The 21,052-nt window shown below is 44.2% G+C and overlaps 1 non-coding gene across 1 annotated transcript; it reads right to left on the reverse strand.

Moving 5' to 3' along the window:
• Nucleotides 1–11,355: 11,355 nt before the first annotated feature.
• On the reverse strand, nt 11,356–11,424 carry TRNAA-AGC (transfer RNA alanine (anticodon AGC)). The gene has a single exon. It is a non-coding gene; the product is annotated as a tRNA-Ala (tRNA).
• Nucleotides 11,425–21,052: the final 9,628 nt, after the last annotated feature.

The raw sequence follows: 21,052 nt of genomic DNA on the forward strand, positions 1-21,052 counted from the left end.
CAGTATTGCACTTCTGCTTCCTTCTTCCTCTTCCTCCTCCTCCCTTTATCCTCCCCCCCCCCACCCCGCTCTCTCATTTGTTAGAAGCTCTATTTCTCACTAACTAACTAATTGTACACTGGGTCACTAGTATTTTAAACAATTAAATGGGCTTATTATACTACATGCCAGAGATTAATGACATTTTAATAGTTATTTTGAATGCAAAATCATAACTACATGTGTTCTTTAATATGCTGCTTTTCTGCAATTTAATCCTGAGTATATCTAGAAATGGGTCTTTAAATCATGCTTGGACCACCCTAGTAAAGTCTCTTCCCTCCCCAGTTGAAATCTGAAATGGCGTCTTCTCCATTGTGCTCAAAAGCTCATCACAGTGTTGAGTTATGTGACCATATGTGAATGTCCAAACGTAATAAAAGAATGTCACATGCATCTGTTTTATAGCTCCATCATCAACATGAATCAACCTTACGTTGATTTAACTAAGGGCCAGTTCACATGTACAATTTAACTGTATTTAGCGCTGACTGGAGTCACACATACAGTTTAACTGTATTTAACGCTGACTGGAGTGAAACCCCCCAACTCCAATTTGCGCCGCAGATGTACAGCTAACCGCCATTAGCCTAACCGGAGTGAAGGAGAGGGGAGACCCTCTTTGCCACTTCGCCTCCCAGACTGATCCCAGGCAGCTCCGTGGCCAGACTGTGGGCAAAGCATTACTGCGTCAGCCATTTGGCTGCAAATGGCCACAATCTCCCATGGAGAGTGCCGAGCATGATTGTGCATTTTTGAAGTGCCTAGCCTGCCATTGGTAGAGGAAGCGCAGCAAAAACCCTTTAAATGCCCTGAAATGCCAGTGCTACTTCTGCCAGCCATGGCGCTGCCACCCCCCAAAAGTGACCCCACACCCTAAAAGTGCCACACAAACTCTCATCCCCGGGCAGGAGTGGGGGCATAGGGAGGTGGAATCCCGCTTTCCTTGAGGGACGGGAGGGGAGAACCCACATTTGCCAGAATGGGATATTTGTTTGTTCATTGTATTTATTTATTTATTTATTTATTTATTTATTTGAGCATATTTTTATACCACCAAAAACCCACATCTCTGGGCAGAGGGGAGACCCCACCAGAGCACTCCAGCCAGAGCCATCCAAAAACTGCTGCAAGCAGCTTGCTGCCTAGTGGGCTCACACTCTCATGAGAGGGGCCAATCTATTGAGGAGATGCCTGTGCCCACTGAGGCACTATTCCCACCCACAGATTGTGAGCTCATGAGTTGAGCTGGCCACTCAACCACCAGGGAATCCAAGGGGGCCCTGCTCTAGTGCGCGCCAACTATCCTTAAGAACATAAGAACAGCCCTGCTGGATCAGGCCCAAGGCCCACCTAGTCCAGCATCCTGTTTCACACAGTGGCCTACTAGATGCCGCTGGAAGCCACAGGCAGGAGTTGAGGGCATGCCCTCTTTCCTGCTGTTACTCCCCTGCAACTGGTACTCAGAGGCATCCTGCCTTTGAACCTGGAGGTGGCCTACAGCCCTCCAACTTGTAGCCATTGATAGACCTCTCCTCCATGAAGTTATCCAAACCCTTCTTAAAGCCATCCAGGTTGTTGGTTGTAACCACATCTTGTGGCAGAGAATTCCACAAGTGGATTATGCATTGTGTGAAAAAGTACTTCCGTTTGTTGGTCCTAGATTTCCCGGCAATCAATTTCATGAGATGACCCCTGGTTCTAGTGTTATGTGAGAGGGAGAAGAATTTCTATCATGTCTCCCCGCAGTCATCTTTTTTCTAAGCTAAAAAGCCCCAGGTGTTGTAGCCTTGCCTCATAAGAAAGGTGCTCTAGGCCCCTGATCATCTTGGTTGCCCTCTTCTGCACCTTTTCCAGTTCTACAATGTACTTTTTTAGATGTGGTGACCAGAATTGTATGCAGTACTCCTGGTGTGGTCACACCATAGTTTTGTATAAGGGCATTATAATATTAGCCGTTTTATTTTCAACCCCGTTCCTAATGATCCCTAGCATGGAATTGGCCTTTTTCACAGCTGCCACACATTGAGTTGACACTTTCAACGATCTGTCCACCACGATCCCAAGATCCCCTCCTGGTCAGTCACTGTCAGCTCAGATTCCATCAGCGTATACTTGAAGTTGGGGTTTTTCGTTTCGATGTCCATCACCTTACACCTTGCAACATTGAACCACATTTGCCGCTTTGTCGCCCACTCATCCAGTTTGGAGAGATCCTTTTGGAGCTACTCACAATTCATTTTGGATTTCACTACCTGAAAGAGTTTGGTATCATCTGCAAATCTGGCCACCTCACTGCTTACCCCTGCTTCTAGAACATTCATGAATAAATTAAAAAGCACCGGGCCCAGTACAGATTATCCTTTGTTTAAAAGGAGAATAAAAACAATAGAAAACAATAAATAATAAGAACAATAAAAACACTTTCCCTCTCCCCTCATCCTTCCTCTGCATTTTGCTCACCCTGGAGGACATTCCCCACATGCTGCCATCAACAGCCTGGCCACATGCATGGCTATGATAAGGTCCAACGAGACAGCACATCCACCATAGTTTCAGAATTCCCCGGTCTAGTCCATCCGTGTGCTATATTTTGATGATTGGGCATGGAGGATCTAAGGAGAGGGCACTTTCCTCAGCTTCCTTGAGCCCGGGGCAGCTTGGCCGATCACAGGGGCTGCTAGTGACAGGTGTGGACAGCCAGGTAGGGAGTTGGTTTCCCTGGCACCTCGGCTGCCAGCCTGCCAACACCAGGAGCAGGAAAGCAGTCGCCAGGACATCCCTGCCCACTGGATCCCAACACAGCTCAACTTAAAGCACCCATGGACTGCCTCTCGTGAGTGGGCATAATCTGTGTGGGCACTGCCACACTCATCATCATGTTGGTGTCCCTGTAGCCTGGCAACTCTGTAGCTTCATGGCTGACAGGAGGGATGGGGCTGATTTTCCAAGTGGCTGCCAGCGAGAAGTGCCGAAAGCCTGGAGCAGCCACATCCTCGGGCGGGTCTGCACTGCTGTGTCTGTGATTGCAGATAGGAACTGGGAGCTTAACTGCGGTTAGGGACAGGTCTGGTTTCGGGCATAAGGCTTCGGCAACATAACTGCAGTTGGCAGCAAGCCATAGGAAAAAATCTTGGGTGCAAATTGGAGTTGGGACAGATTGGAGTTAACTTTTGAGGCTTAACTGCGGTTTTCCGTATCCAAGTATACTGCTGTTACAAACACTGTTAGCTTTAAATGCAGTTAAACTGTACGTGTGAACCAGCCCAATGACTTTATTCAGAAACAACTCAATTTTCTTCTTCTCCTTTCCCTCCCTTTCCTCTCTGACTCCACCCCTCACACTCTCTACAGCAGGCCTGCTCAACTTAGGCCCCCCAGCTGTTTTTGGACTACAACCCCCATAATCCCCAGCCACAGTGGCCAATAGTCAGGGATTATGGGAGTTGTAGGCCAACATCTGCAGGAGGGCCTAAGTTGAGCAGCCCTGCTCTACAGGATCCCCATTGGAACAAACTTCTAAAATCACAAAACATAAAAGACTGCTAGGTAGAATACATCAGCATCCTAAGTTCAAAGAGTCTTGTCCACTTCAAATGACATACTGGCATAATTCTATCCCCGCTTGGTATGTTTCCCAGACTATGGGAAACGCGTATATCAGGAAGCAGCGATATAGGAAGATGCTGAAAGGCATCATCTCATTCTGTACGGGAAATGACAATGGTAAACCCCTCCTGTATTCTACCCAAGACATCCGCATGGCTCTGTTGTAGCCAGGAGTTGACATTGACTCAACGGCACACATTACCTTTACTACTACTACTACTACTACTACTACCACAACCACCCAACAGATGGGCACTAACATAAGTTCTCAAAGCAGTTTACATAGAAAAGGTTAATAAAATAAGATGATCCCATGTCACCAAAGGGCTCACAAACTAAAAAGCAATATACACACCAGATTTTTGTTTACGGAATATTGTGAGTAGTACCTGGCTCAAGCAGTAAGAACTATAAGAAGTACTCCTGAATAGATGACAGTATCATTATTAATTGGATGACATGAACTATCTGTATCTCGTGAAGTAAACATTCAGTTTTGGCTAATCTCTTCAGAAGCATTTGCTTGTTTAACCTTGACCAATATCAGCCTGGGGGGAATCATTAATCAAAAACACTGCCCACCATGTTACAAGGAGGTTGATTCTAGTCAGGAATTGTTGATGGTTAAGCTGTTTTTGAAATAACTATATGGCCAGGCCAAGACATACTGCTCCCCTGATTGGATGTACCATGCAATTGAAAAAGCATTTTCCAGGATCTCTTGCAAAACTGGACCCAAAGCTCTCCCTGGTTTCTCAGGTTGAGGCGGTGGTCAGGAGCGCTTTTTATTAGCTTTGACTGAAACGTCACCTACGTCCATTTCTAGAGGTGAATGACCTTAAAAAAGTGGTACATATGCTGCTAACCGCCAGGCTTGACTACTGTAATGCATTCTACATGGGGCTGCCTTTGCACATAGTCTGGAAACTACGATTGGTACAGAATGTGGCAGCCAGATTGATCTCTGGGGAAAAACGAAGGGACCATATAACACCATTTTTGAAAGAACTGCACTGGCTGCCGATACGTTTCTGGGTGAAATACAAAGTGCTGGTTCTTTCCTATAACGCCTTTAATGACTTAGGTCCAAGCTATTTAAGAGAGCACCTCCTTTGTCATAAATCCTGCAACCTGTCACGATCTTCTGGAGAGGTCCAGTTATGGATGCCACCAGTTCATCTGGTGGCGACCCATGACCGGGCTTTCTCTGTGCTGCCCCAGGGCTTTGGAATATGCTCCCTACCGAAATAAGCGCATCTCCTTCTCTGTTTGTTTTTCAGGAAGAAGCTCAAGAATATGAATACAAATAAGACAAATGTTTATGTACTGCTTTTCAACAAACATTCCCAAAGCAGTTTACATAGATATAAATAAATAAATAGATAAAATGGCGCCTTGTCCCCAAAGGGCTCACAATCTAAAAAAGAAACATAAGACAGACACCAGCAACAACCACTGGAAGGATGCTGTGCTGGGCATGGATAGGGCCAGTTACTCTCCCCATGCTAAATAAAGTGAATCACCACTTCTAAAAGGTGCCTCTTTTCTCAGTTAGCAGGGGACTCTCCTGTTTTTGCAGACTTTTAATTAGAATAAATTTTAATAATTTTAAAAACTTGTTTTAATATCTATTTTTTCTATTATGTTTATTGTCATGTTTTAATTTGTAACTTTTAAATATTTTAAATTTTTTATACCACCTAGAGATGTACGTATCAGGCAGTATAGAAATATGATAGATAGATAGATCGATCGATAGATAGATAGATAGATAAAAAACATAAAACTGTAGTAGATGCTATAATTGTTGAATCATGCATGCTTGTATGTGATCATCTGAGCTTTTTTTTTTTTTAATATTTATCTGTACCCTGTACCGTCTGGTGCAATACAGTTTGGGGTGGCTGTGATGGTTATGTAATAGATTGTATGATGTTTTTATAATAGTTGTAAAGTGAGTTTGGTAGTTATTTTATAATGTAAACTGTGTTCGATTGACAGCTGCAGTGGAGAGTCCCCTGCTGGTAGAAAAGGGAAACCTTACTTAGAATGCTGTGGGGAGGCAGATGACAGTTGAGGAGAGGGACAGTTAAGATGAGTTGATGGTAGGAGAAGGAGAGGAGGAATTGAAGAAAAGGTGAAAGCTCATTATGGATCTTATATTTTGAACTGATGGGACTTCTCTGGTACTGAGAGGAGTTGGTGAAGAGTGGTAGGTAGCAGGGGCATAGCAAGGTTGGAGTGGACCCAGAGACAAGATTTTAAAATGCCCCCACCCCCACTGAAAATCAGCTCATGAAATAAAGAAATCTTAAATGAGGCTGAATAGTGGTAACAAAAAGCATAGTTTTTTTATTGTGGACGATGCAAGTCATTTAATGGTACTAGAGAAAGACATGCTGTTCTGGTAGCTTCAGGTCTTAACACTCACATCAATTTCGGAGGATGAATGCAACTGAAGGAAGCCTGGACAGGTGCGTGACTGGGGGAGTCAGTCATGTGACTTGCCTCTGGGGGGTAGCCCAAGGCAGTGAGCCCCCAGACAACTGTCTCCCCTTGCCCTATTATAGTTACACCCATGGCAGGTAGTCTAGACCAGAGATTCTCAATGTTGGGTCCTCAGATGTTATTGGACTTCAGTTCCCATAATCCCCAGCCCCAGTGGCCTTTGGTTGGGGATTATGGGAGTTGATGTCCAATAACATCTGGGGACCCAATGCTGAGGGAATGATCCAAGGAAAAAGGGGGAATAAAAGAACAAGCAAGGCACCATTCCCACAAGAATGCAGAGGGGAAAGATAGAAAAGAACTGTTTCTATAAACGTGTGTGTAACCAGAGTTAGCGAAACCATTATGTGTGAGCACCTCTTGTAAGTGTAACCATCAAACAAATAAAAATCATGTTGCTTAATATCGTCAAGAGCTGTTGATAATTCCTCCCCCATATTACTGGAAGGGGAACCCCTCTACCATGCTGCCATATAGAAAAGGGGGAAGAAAATATTCAGCTCAGATACTGTGTTCTTTGGAAATCTGAGTGGTGACAGAGAAAGCATTCCTGGGCACAGGGAGAATTTCCCCCACAGTGGCTCACAACAATAAAACTCTTTGAAAACTATAGCGTTACTACCCAGCATACCCTTCATGGCTGCATGCAGTCCTATGGATCATCTCTTGAATTGTTTACTGCTTCAGTGATGTCCCTAAAAAATGATGCTACCTCTGGTAACTGCTTCGGTTGCTTGCATGGTCCAGTCTTATCGACACATTTGAAATGAATGCAGTTTTAAAAAGAATCCAGCTTGTTGTTTACTATGTCTACCATAAGGAGATGGCAAAATGCACATGTAAGAGAAAACTGTGTGTGCAGTTGAAGATTTGCGACCTGGTTTGGTTTGTCTTTTTGGCAGTATTTTATTTGCTGGGGCAGCAATGGGGGGGGGGGCAGAATAGCAATGTTCTGTCTGTTTCTAAAAGAACTGGGCATGTTATGATCCTTATGGACACATCTGTTGGCAAGAGGAAGATGCCAGTAGGCTCAAAGTATCTCACAGACACATTGGATTCAGATAAAACTGAAGGGAAAACATAAAGGGGCCAGCCCTCCCCCAAAGTTCCCCAATGTAACTCAGTGGAGCAGAATGTTTGCAGACTCACAGGGCAGGCAACAGACAACCAGGGGGCAGATCTCACAGAGCTAGCTCAGTCAGTGGCATGTGTGGGGTGGTGAGAAGAGTTTGAACAAAAATGTGGAAACATTTCTCAGCTTGAAGAATGCTCCCTTAGGACAAAACCCCACTTCTATTTCCGAGGATGGAAGGTGCCTAATACTTTCGCCATGCTCAGACACAGGCTCAGATAACACATGCACACTAGGGCTATACTGCACTATCGGGAGATAGGAAGCTGTTTTCTACCAAGCCATACCATTGCTCCATCTACTTCAGTACTGTTTACAGTGACTGGCAGCAGTTCTCCAAGGTTTCAGGCAAGGATCTTTCCCAGCCCTATCTGGAGATGCTGCTAGAGATTGAACCTGAGACCTTCTGCATGCAAGCAGATGCTCTGCCACTGAACTATGACCCCATCCCCTAAGGGGGATATTTTACAGCAGACACACATCCAAATGCAAACCAAGGTGAACCCTGCTTAGCAAAGGGACAATTCATGCTTGTTACCACAAGACCAGCTTCAACCAGTGGCAATAGGACACTGGATACCAGTTACTGGTGGGCAAGGGTAGGAGTTGCTCCCTCTCTGGAGCAACTTAACAGAACTTTGTTAGCTTTTGTTGGCTTTAGCCCAGTAATTGATAAAAGGACCCAGAGTACTGAGCAGTGTTCCCTCTAAGGCGTGCGCATGTGTGCATGCTCAGATGTTTTTTGATGTCTGCTCAGTCAATTTTAGATCCCACACAGGTTGAATTGGGAAGGTCCCCCTCTGAATGCATGTGTGCACACAGTGCCTTGATACTGCCACACAGAATAAAACTCATTCTGCACATAGATGAAAAAAAATTATAACACTGGTACTGAGTGACTTGGCTAACTCTGCTCTGGCCTGAAAGTCTTTACATCTGGAAGAAGTATGGAAGCCGAAGAGCATGAGAATGATGCTGTGGCCAGCATATTATTCAAGATGTCATGTTGCTTGTCACTTTTATTGGACAATGTGAAGGTTACAGATGAGATAAAGTGGATCTGATACAGCCCTTGGGAAGTGGCACAGTTAGAAATGCTGGAACTCTCCAGTTAGTACAAAATCAGCTGATACTTGTATCAATAAACATGCCAATAACTCAATTAGACATTGTCAGGTTTGTGAGCCAGATTTATCAGAAGACATGTTTGCATGCCCTTGGGAACTGACATAACGGAAATTAATTATGCAGAGTTCTGCATATGACTCCATGAGGTCTTGCAAAATAACAGGTGATTTTGTTAGCCATTTCAGTGACAGTGGAAAAAGTATCACCCATTCCCTCAGTCAGATTTCTGCTTTACTTTTTGTTCTTGATTTTTTTAAAAAATCAAATATTCAAATATTTTTGAAATGAAGCTCTGTGAGTGCTCATTTCAGAATCTGAAGTACTTACAGTGTCAAATAACCATTACTAAAAAAATTAACTTGATAGAATTCACATCATGCAATAAGATTGCCAATTATAGACATTTTCAGATGCTGCAAAAATAAAACCGAACCCCCAAGTAGTTAGGATTTGGCAGGCAGGGTGGCAAAAAAGGAAAGAAAGAAAAAAGACTGACAATCTTTATCTATTCCGTTATACAACAGCAAAAGGAAAAGAAAGTGAATTAGGACATATGCCTATGGCTGGGGTTTTTTTATTACCTTGAACTGTTTTGTTTTGTTGGTTGCCTAGTTGTTCACTGACTGATTTAGATAGGGATGTGTATGAGCAGGTCGATTGACCTCGAAATTGACTGGGATCCATTGAGCATTTGACTTGGACAGCAAACATGTTGAGGGGGTTTCAGGGTTCAAAAGAATGCTTGAAGGAGCCTGGTTCCACACCACCACTCTGTCCTGGTGAGGACAAAGCTCATCTTAGGGGCCATGCTATAGCATAGGGAGCCTCAAACTTGGGTCCCCAGATGTTGCTGCATTACAACTCCCATCATCCTTAACCACATTCTCTTGTTATGGCTTCCAGATGTGTCTGCAGTCAGAATGGGAAGCTAGGGGGCATCCCTAGTTGTGGTTGCACTGAGCACAAAAAGAGGTGGGGTAAAAGATTACATAGTGAGGAAATTGATGGGATAAATTGTGCCCACCCGGTTTGCCTCAGAGAAGTTTCATGAAGACTAACCCCTGCTAACGTGGCAAAGAGACACCTTTTAACATGGTGATTCTCTTTATTTAGCAGGGGGAGAGTAACTGGCCCTATCCACCCCCAGCACAGTACCTCCAGTGACTGTTGCTGGTGTCTATCTTAGGTTTCTTTGTAGATTGTGAGCCTTTTGGGGACAGGGTTCCATCTTATTTGTTTGTTATTTCTCTGTGTAAACTGCCCTGAGCCATTTTTGGAAGGGTGGTATAGAAATCAAATCAAATAATAAATAATAAGACTGGGAACATCTACATCCCCTTGACAACTTTTGTGCCTCCTAAACCCCCAAGCCCCAGGGGGACAGAAGTGATGCCTGTTAGGTTGTCATGTGACCCTCTGTGAAGTCACCCTGCATCCTTGGACGATGGATGAAGTTTTTGGCCCTTACACCCACTCATGGGGATGGACATTATGCTGATTTATAGGCATGTTTCTTAGATACCCTTTGGCAGCTTCCGAGTTTCTGTCAGTGGGACGTTTATGTGATTATCAGTTGTCAATTTGTTTTTCATTCTATATTTAGTCTTGTCTAAAAAAAAATCTCATTAGACATGAAGGTTGTTCACAGAACCAGCCCTATCCAGGCTTGGACAGCCTTACCTTGCATTTCATGGCTGATAATGTTAGGAGCACAGGAAGCTGCCATATACTGAGTCATACTATTGGTTCATCTAACTCAGTATTTTCTACACAGACTGGCAGTGGCTTCTCCAAGGTTACAGACAGAAGTCTCTCTCAGCTCTATCTGGAGATACCTGGGAGAGAACTTGGAACCTCCTGCATGAAAGCAGGCAGATGCTTTTCCCAGAGTGGCCCCATCTTAACAATGCTCACATGTAGTCAAATGCAAACCAGGGCAGTTGGGGTTCAGACGGGGGGGGGCTTTCCATGGATATAGGGATCCCCCCCCATATCCCCTAATATTTTTCACAATTTCAGGCCATGAAATCTCCAAAATGGTTTTCAATAGTCACTTGAAGATTTATTCCTGGATGGTCTGTGCTTAGGATCTTCTCTTAGCTATGCCTCAAGCTTTAGCTCAGAGACTCTACAGTTCACTGAAGCCTTAAAGCACATCTGAGCTGTGATTAGTATCCAGGACTTCGACCAAAAACAAACAAACCACGTTTGAAGTGAGGGACAGTCAAAAACACACTGAAACATAGAGGTGATAATCTCTGACAATAACAAACGTTAAAGCAAAACTAAACAGATTATTTCATCTTAGCACTTTGTGTCAATTCGCCCACTTGTTCTAGTAAACATGTGGTTGCTATTCCCCATCCAGATATGAAACCTTCTCCTGTTCCTTGATATGTTTAGGGCGTTTGGGGGAGGAAAGGGGTTGAGTTTCTAGATCTTTGCCATGGTTGGTGATGGGAACTACAATTCCCAGAGGGCCATATGATAAGGTGCATCAACATGCATAGCGCAATGTTATGAGCCAGAAGAGAACAGGAAACAGATGAGCTTTCCCAAAACACTCACTGAAAAAGCCCACAGACACTGAGTCTGTTCCAAATCGAGTAGAGAATGGTTTGCTGAGAACTGACGTCAGGAACAAGCTTCATTGGACAGCTGCTGGAGGGTCCGGCACTTCAGAAGGGGCCAGTGGCAATCTGTGAGGCTGCTCATAGCCCTCATGTGGTGGGATGGAATGACTCTCCTGGCCATTCCATCATCATCTTCTGTCTTCCATCCCATCTGCCAAGGTAAGGCACAACAAGCCTTAGGAACATAGGAGCATAGGAAGTTGTCAGCTACTGTCAGACCATTGGTCCATCTAGTTCAGTAGTGTCTACTCTGACTGGCAGTGGCCCTCCATGGCCTTAGACAGGATTTTTTTCCTCAGCCCTACCTGGAGATGCCGGGGATTGAACCTGGGACCTTCTGCATGCTAAGCAGATGCTCTACCACTGAGCTACAGCCCGCACCTGGATGGGAGGGAACCCATTTCGTTGAGGGCACTCTGACAGCCCTCAGTTTTCACATCACTAATGGAAAGCAAACTAAAAATGTGGATGTGGAAAGAAGCATACAGAGAAATTAGATGGGTTTAAAAAAGGAAAAAATAAACACCATTTGTCATTACAATGAGTGAGAATCATGTGGCAATTGCTGCTTTCTAATTGCTTTCCTCACTGTGATGTAGTTTCCTGAAGTGGTTTTGCAGCTCTTAAAAGAACCCACCAAATACTTTTATAACTGGTAGTTTTGTATTTGGTTTTTTTTTAATTAGCAGGAACCATATGCTTTGTAAAACTGTGCCTCTAAAAAGAATTGCTGCTTCCATGTTCCAATCAAACTGCAAAATATTATCTGATTAATTGCAATTAAGAGGGTTCTTTCCTTCCAGTCTATGTCCCTATAAAGAAGGCATGGTGTCAAAGACTCTTTCTCCTTAGAAGGTAAACAAGCAGAAGTAACTAGGCTAGATATAGGACATACTTGGAATTAGCTCTGCTTGTTAAAATGAAGAAGGAAGAAAGGAAGAATACTGTTGAAATCCAACAATGTACCAATCCACAAATGAGCCCTAGTTACCAAACATGAAGGCATAGCATAACATGAAGGCATACCAAACACTCTGGGCATAGCAGTTTTAAAGAAAATGAAAAATGCAATTTTATAGTTGGTAAGCAAGACTCATTTACCTTGAACCATTTGTGACCGTTTCCACAACTGAAGAAAGATGCTATCTCTGCATAGATCAGCTGAGCACAGCTGCACAACACCATGCAACACTGGGCAACAGCTGAGGATCTGGCCCTTTCCACAGCCAAATCAAATTGACTGTTATAAAATAAAGCTGTGACATGTTCCACATTACCAGATAATGCAAAACATCTCCTCATCCAGGTTTTTTTTTTTCAAATGTAGCATTTCTTGCAGGAAAGCTACGCTGCAGTAGAGTCCTCATTGTATAAGCCAGGGGTTCTCAATCTGTGGTACTCCAGATGTTGCTGGACTACAACTCCCACCATCCCCGACTACAATACATTGTAGCTTGGGATGATGGGAGTTGTCGTTCAGCAACATCTTGAGTACCACAAGTTGGGAACCCCTGATATAAGCCCACTGTGTCATTGCGTGTCAGCGTGGCTTGCTATAAGTCATTCTCACACTGAGCAGCAGCTCCATTATTTGTTTTTAATTATATAGGAGCCATATTCATCCATCCATCCATCCATCCATCCATCCATCCATCCATCCATTCATTCATATCTCTGTAAACCACTTTGGGAAATTTTGTTGAAAAGCGTTATATAAATTTCTATCATATTCGTATTCGTATGTGTAGAGAAGCGAGACCCCCACCACCCTATTAATACTATTACGACGAAGAAGAAGAATGTTTTTATACTGCTCTTCAACCAAAGTTCTCGAAGTTCCCAAATAAAAATACATAAATAAGATGGCCCCCTGTCCCCAAAGGGCCTATAATCTAAAAAAGCAGAGAAGGGGTATGCACGAAACCAGGAAGCCTGGATCGGTTCAAATTAAACCAGACTCAAATTGAAGCAGGTTCAGTGCATCTCAAGCTGGGCCTCAGTCCAGCTCAAGGCCGAACCGGTTCTGGCCTGGTTCGAAATGAGGGGGTCCTATAAGGTTTTTTTTAAAAGGCCTTTTTTTAAAGGCCGGGTCTGGTGGCCTCTGGCAGGTGCAGCCATGGCCGTGGGGGGGTGTCCTCCAAAGGTTTCCCCTCTCCCCGCCAGCCTCCCCGCAGTCTTATTGGGCCAGTTCAAGTCACCCAGGCACACAAATAGCCAGTGCACGTGCACAGCAGCATTCAAAATGACCACCTTGAGCTGGGAGAGGGCCGACAAGGCCCCAAAATGGACCAACCTGGCCCTAAGAAGACTGGGTGGAGGCTGGAGGGGGAGAGAAAACTTTCTGAGATCTTCCCACTGCCATGGCAGCACCCCCAGATGACCTCTGGACCCAGCCGTAAGTTTAAATTTTAAAAAACGTATAGAACCCCCATCAGCCCAGGTGGTTTGGCTCAATGTCAAGACGAACCGAACCAACCCAGGTCCTGTTTGGTTTGAGGATGAGCCACAGATTAGTAAGGTTGTGCGTTTTTTTCTTTTCTGTTTTGTTTTTGGCCCAAATCCGAAATACCCCCATTTTGTTCTTTGTTCAAAATCAGCCAATCCGAAACACCCCAATTTTGTTCTTTGTTCGAAATTGCAAAATCTGAATCCGAAATGTTTTGGATTTTTAAAAATGGCCCCAGGGAAAAACTAGTGGGTGGGGGTGATAGTGCCCAATGGGTGGAAACTACCACCCACATTTCAGAGGAATTGGGCAAAGGGCTGGTTTTTGGTGAATTTTTGAAGTATAGGATTTTTCCCATAGGGAAGAATGGAGGTTTCAGCAAATGTATAGCTTCATGTTGAGGGGAAAGGGGTGGCCCAGAGCAGAGTAGGATGGGTGGTAGTGCCCAGTCGGGGCAAGGAAGCTGCCAGAATTATTTCAAAGGAATTGGGCAGAGGGCTGATTTTTAAAGATGTAATGGAGTTTGCGCATCTGTAAAGTTCTTCCCCATAGGGAATGATGGACTTCCATAATTCCTGCCCCATAACTGCACTTGGGGGACATCAGGGTGGCCCAGAGTGAGTGGCGGTGTAGAGCACATAGGGTGCCAACCACCCTCATGGGTTGTTAACCCATGGGGTACTAGGTTCTGTTGTTTCTGAGATGTTTTGAGTGTAGATTCAGATTCTCTGGTAGCATATGAGAGTGGATTCATGGTTTGTCATTGAAAATCTCATATGCTACCACAGAATGTACACTCAGAACACATCAGAAACAACAGAACCCAGCACCCCATGGGTTAGCAACCCATGGGGGTGGTTGGCACCCTATGTGCACTACACCACCACTCACTCCCGGCCACCCCAGTGCCCCCCAGGTGGAGTTACGGGTCTGCTGAAACCTCCACTATTGCCTAGGGAGAAAAAGCCTTAAAGAAGCGTAAACTTCAACAATTCCTAAGAAATCAGCCCTTTCCCCTATTCCTTTGGAATCTGGGTTGTGGCAGGTACCCCTTGGGGCACTGCCACCCAACCCACTGCTTTGCCCCTCAAGCCCCCTTTCTGCCCCAAATCTGCCCCAAAGACATGTCAACTTCAGAAATTCTTTAAAAACCAGCCAATTCCTTTGGAATCTGGGTGGTAGCAGGCACCCATTGGGGCACTACCACCTGAACCACTCTTCTGCCCCCAAAGCCCCCTTTCTGCCCTGAATCCACCCCAAATAACATCAACATCACACATCAACAACAGCAGAGCTTTGGGAAAAAATCAGGCAGATTTCGAAAGGTCGTGCATATCCACATCCCCCCGTCCGAAATGCACACAACAGATCTACACACAACAGTGTGAAACAACGATGAAATGCACCCTGCCCTACTGGCCAATGAGGGTAAATGCACAGTGCCCCACTAGCCAATGAGGGTAAAATTTACCCTTAAATTTGCTTAAAAGGAATAAGGAGGCAATTTCCATCAGATCAGCCCATGCTTTCGCTGGCCAATCTGCGGGCTGGAAGGGCTGGAAATTCAAACAGATGTCAAAACTCAAAATGGAGACTGAAGGAGAAAGACTTGTTGTGATTGCAAAATGGAGTTCCAAAACAGCCGAAACCACAAAACGTTTTGTATCCGAAACAGGGACGTTTTGTTCTGGCTACAAAATTTTCTGTTTTGAGCATTGGGTGTTTTGTTTTGGCTACAAAACAGCTGAAATGGCCTGTTTTGTGCACAAAACGTTTTGTATCCAAAACGAAACACACATCCCTACAGATTAGGCCCAGTTCAATGGCAAACCAGCTCAACCTCGAGCTGCTTCGCACATTCCTAACGTAGAGCACACATCCCTGGTCTTCAATGATCACACGCCTGGAACATCCAAACAAGTCCCTAACTATGCATTTTAAATTGTCCAAGCCATCTTCCATCTTTACTAGTGCTGATCAGAATGGGCCCCATACTGAAGGAGCAAATTTGGGAGAACATTTGGCATGCCCAAGGCGTGGGCATGCAAAATTCTTAGGGCGGCTGCACACAGAATGCGGCAAGTTCAGTTGCCACGAACTGCCAATTCCCAGCAGGTGTGCATTCCTGGCACAAACCACAAAAAGGGATCCAGGGGCAATCCGGGAAATTACAGGCCAGTTAGCTTAATATCTGTTTGAGGCAAATTGATGGAAAGCATCCTCAAGGATAAAATTGTAAAGTATATGGAAGAACAGGCCCTGCTATTCAGGAAACCAGCATGGCTTCCGCAAAGATAAATCTTTCCTCACAAACCTTTTAGAGTTCTTTGAGAGTGTCAACAAGTGTGTGGATCAAGGTGATCCAGTTGACATAGTATACCTGGACTTCTAAAAAGCTTTCAACAAAGTTCCTCATTAAAGACTCCTAAGAAAACATAGCAGTCATAGGATAAGGGGACAAGTACATGTGTGGATTGGTAACTGGTTGAAGGACAGGAAACAGAGTGTAGGGATAAATGGAGAGTTTTCAGAATGAAGGGAAGTAAGAAGTGGGGTCCCCCAGGGATCTGTACTGGGACCGGTGCTTTTTAATTTATTCATAAATGATCTAGAAACAGAGGTAAGCAGCGAGATGGCCAAATTTGCAGATGATACCAAACTCTTCCGGGTAGTGAAATCCAAAACGGATTGTGAGGAGCTCCAAAAGGATCTCTCCAGACTGGGGGAGTGGGCGACAAAAGGGCAAATACAGTACAATGTTAGCAAGTGTAAGGTGATGCACATTGGGATGAAAACCCCCAACTTCAAGTATATGCTGATGGGATCTGAGCTGTCGGTGACTGACCAGGAGAGGGATCTTGGGGTCGTGGTGGACTGCTCACTTGAAAGTGTCGACTCAATGTGCAGGAGCTGTGAAAAAGGCAAATTCCATGCTAGGGATCATTAGGAAGGGGATTGAAAATAAAACGGCTAATATTATAATGCCCTTATACAAAATGATGGTGCGACCACACTTGGAGTACTGCGTCCAGTTCTGGTCACTAGCCACATCTAAAAAAGGACATTGTAGAACTGGAAAAGGTGCAGAAGAGGGCAACCAAGATTATCAGGGGTCTAGAGCACCTTTCTTATGAGGCAGGACTACAACACCTGGGGCTTTTTAGTTTAGAAAAAAAGACGACTGCAGGGAGACATGAAAGAGTTCTATAAAATCATGCATGGTGTGGAGAAAGTGGATAGAGTGAAATTCTTCTCCCTCTCACAGAACACTAGAACCAGGGGTCATCCCATGAAATTGACTGCCAGGAAATTTAGGACCAACAAATGGAAGTACTTTTTCACACAACACATAAACAACTTGTGTAATTCTCTGCCACAAGATGTGGTGACAGCCAACAACCTGGATGACTTTAAGAGGGGTTTGGATAACTTCATAGAGGAGAGGTCTATCATTGGCTACTAGTTGGAGGGCTATAGACCACCTCCAGCCTCAAAGGCAGGATGCCTCTGAGTACCAGTTGTAGGGGAGTAACAGCAGGAGGGAGGGCATGCCCTCAACTCCTTCCTGTAGGTTCCAATGGCATCTGGTGGCCGCTGTGTGAAACAGGATGCTAGATTAGATGGGCCTTGGGCCTGATCTGGCAGGGCTGTTCTCATGCTCTCATATGTGGGTGAAATGTTCAAAAACATCAGGGCAACTTCTTTGATATCATTTTTTTCTGTTTTTGCTTAATTAAATTCTTTTCATAGAGCAACTGAAATAAAATGATTTGTGAAACTTCTAAATCTGACTTCAGGAAAATACTCTTCAGCTAAATAAACATTATATGCCCCCTTAGGTTTCCAATAAAGCAGATGTGACATGGAACCAGATTATCCTGAAAAAATATTACAATACTCTTTGAACACAGCTTGCACTTCATCAGAAATATATCATCCTATACATTATGTCTTCTGGTATTAGACATTTGTGCTGAAATTCTTTTCATTTCATTCCCAGAGGGCTCTCTTACAGCAGAGGTTCATCATTTGGGCTCTCAATGCCATTTCCCATGGAATGACTTTCCTGCCATGAAAGCACTCTTGGGAATATTTCCCATATCAAAAAGAGGGCATCTTATACATTGCAATGTACATGAAAGACACAGCAAACTGAACCTGGATTAGGAGTTTGTGTATATCTGTGTATTTTTGGAGAGCAGAAATATATAGAAAATAAGGTTTGTGTTTTAATTGGTTTCAATCAGGGCCATGCAACTTTGGCCTGCCTGCACATGTTGAACTGCAACTCCCTGAATATTGGCCACTGTGGTCAGCCAGTAGATCAGGGGTGGGGAACCTTGGCCCTCCAGCTGTTTTTGAACTATAACTCCCACCATCCCCAGCCACAATGGCTGGGGATGGTGGGAATTGTAGTTCAAAAACAGCTGGAGGGCCAAGGTTCCCCACCCCTGCAGTAGATAATCGGCACTGTAGTCCAAAAACAGTCAGAGGGCTTAAGTTGTGCAGCCCAGCCTTAGAGGCTAAAATTGCCAACTAAAACATCAGCTGCTTAATTGGTAAGGTCAAATGTAACTGATGGGTGCAAGCTGATGCCATGGTTGTGTATTTTTGAAGCTACTGTCGTGGTTGGTGAGGCACTCATCATATACAATACCACCAGTGGCAGAGCCAAGGAATGGAGGCATGGATTCTGCCCCATCCCTGGCGGCCCCGTTGTGCATGCATTGCATGTGCCAGTGATGCCCCTTGTGTGTGATGTCACACACATGTGGCCATGGCCTGATCGCTGGAGTGCCTGTGCAAACCCTCCGGAACACATTCCCAGCCAGTGTTTGCTGGCCAGGTGCATTTATTTCTCTTTCCCTTGCAGGAGGGAGTAACAGGGAAATAAATGCACCCAGCCAGCAAATGCTGGCTGGAAATGAGCTCTGGAGGGTTCACGTGGGCCCTCTGGAGACTGGGCCATGCCCATGTGCATGTGACATCATGCTCAAAATGCACGTGGCATTTGCTGGCTTGGTGCATTTATTTCTCTTCCTCTCCCTCCAGCGAGGGAGAGAATGGGAAATAAATTCACCCAGTCAGCCAACTGTGGCTGGGAATGAACTCCGGAGGGCTTGTGTGGCCCTTCTGTGGCTTGCGGCTGGGTTCTTTGAACCCGTCTGCTCAATGGCGGCTCAGCCCCTGGATACAGCAGGAGACCAGAACAATTGTACTTTACTTGCTGTATGACTCTTCTAATAATAATAAAAATAAACTAGTGCTGAGGATTCCCCCTGTGTTTCTACATTCCTTCTGTGAATCCCAGCCCTAGGCTAAGATTGATGATTAGTGGCTGGCGGTTGTGCTATAACAAGTAATTTGAGTTCCTTTGTCATTTGAGTACTTTGTAGTTAAAGTGCTTTGCCCTAAAGCAGATTGTTACAATCTGACCGGCCTTCAGCAAGATATTATCAACTGTTTAATTACTGTAATTTTCATAACCCTTTCTTTGGTAATGAAAAGCCTTTGGTGAAAGATCATATAATTGCTCAGTCCACAACAGGAAAGACTCATCCATTTTGATTAGTTTATGAACAGATTGTGTCATTTCCAAGAGCCCAATTCACATATGTTCAGCACACATACAATCTGTACACTTGTATCATTTTTCACACATTATGTTCAACACATGTACACAATCTGTCTATCTCTATCCTGCATTTGAGTAGGTCTGTATCCAGGCTCATGTTTAAAATGAATGCATGTACAATCATTCACACAAACGTAGGAACATAGGAAGCTGCCTTCTACAGAGTCAGGCCATTGGTCCATCTAGCTCAGTATTGTCTACACGGACTGGCAGCGGTTTCTCCAAGGTTGCTGGCAGGAGTATCTCCCAGCTCTGTCTTGGAGATGCCAGAGAGGGAACTTGGAACCTTCTGCATGCAGGCATGCAAATACTCTTCCCAGCATCTTCCCAGCATCTTCCCAGCACAAAAAGCACGTGCAGACACTTGTACACACAGTCAATGTTATTTCTGGCTAAGGTGATAATTGCATTTGCAAAGAAGCAATCATCTGGCTTCTTTGTAAAGAGCACAAAGGGTGTGGGTGCTTTGCACTATGGAAAGCTTGCAAAGGAAACCGTGAACCAGGATTAATGGAGCGACAAACCAGATAGGGTTGCCAAGTCCAGATGGTGAAAAAAGTCAATATACCTCACCAAAAAAGTGGAAATAGAGGACATATCACCCAAAAAAGATCTCCACTTTACATAAAAAGTACACATATTTCTTGGTATTATATAGGCGGGTTTTGATAGTCAGTCAATCTCTGTTGTGGTCAGAAACCAGCAAATCAAAAATGAGAGAAAAGAAAAATACTTTTGTATGAAATAATATACAGCACTGACCCAAATAATCTCAGCAGAAACTAACAACTTACAATGGACCCTAGACGCCAAAAAACAAAGTTTGGCTACTTTATAAGTAACGGAAGCATCTGTATAATTTAAAATATAAGTCATCTGAGTGTCCTGGAAATGTCATTAATGTAGGTAAAACCGGGTCAAACCTCAGGTCACGATAAAAACATCAAAGAAGGACATGGAGCTCAATCTCGCCAGAACCACATGGACATTGGCATTGCAATATAGGGAAGGAATCTACCTTCCAATAATACTGTGGGAAGGGCATTCAAATGGGCCCTAGAAAAAGCCCAACAAGAATTAGTAAGAGTTGTAAGATACAGTGCTGATGCCTATGTAGAAGATTCCCTCAATGCCCTGTGGCTAGATACCAAATTTAAACCATTCTGCAGTTCAGTATCAATTATACGCTGCTGGATAATGTTTTTAGACTTCTCAGAACCTAAAGGAAGTAAACGATCAGGTGAGAGGCCACAATAAGGCAGTTTACCAAATTATAGACTTCTGCCAGGCAGATTTAAAATTGTCCTTCAAAATTAATGGTGTCAATCCTGTAGGGGTAAGATTAAATGTATTGGTATTATATATGCATATTTTGATTTTTTTTTTTTAGTAGAGAATTTGAGAATAAATACCGCTCATCACTGTGAAGCTGATAACCAAGTGAGCTGTATGCCTGCTGTCTAGGTGCAAAGTTCTGAAGGCCCCTGCTTCTTTACCTTAAACTCATCTCCTGGTTAGGTTTACTACACACACAGTATTCTGTCCTCCTCCCCAAGGGTCACCCAGCCATCTCTCCCCAGCCAGGCCAGCAACTTCAGCTTTTGGCTCCAGGCAGGGTAGCCAGCTAGCTACCAAGCCAGGCTCTTTGCATGCTGGCACAGCGGGGGGTGCACACACTCACACTCGCATGCTGTTCTCTTTGACGACAAACATTTATAGATTTTCTATAAAGCCAATCTATAAATTGAAAACCACTTTTCAACACAAGGTTTCACAATGGTTTTCAAAGAAAAAATAAGTTGAAGAAGAGATTCACTACTTTAAAAGGTACATTTTTACTCAGAAGGGGTTTTATTCATTCATTCATTCATTCATTACATTTCTGAACCGCCCCATCCAAAGGCTTTGGGCACAGGTTAGCT

This window comes from Hemicordylus capensis, chromosome 4 (assembly GCF_027244095.1).
Source record: "Hemicordylus capensis ecotype Gifberg chromosome 4, rHemCap1.1.pri, whole genome shotgun sequence".
In the NCBI taxonomy this organism is placed as follows: Eukaryota; Metazoa; Chordata; class Lepidosauria; order Squamata; family Cordylidae; genus Hemicordylus; species Hemicordylus capensis.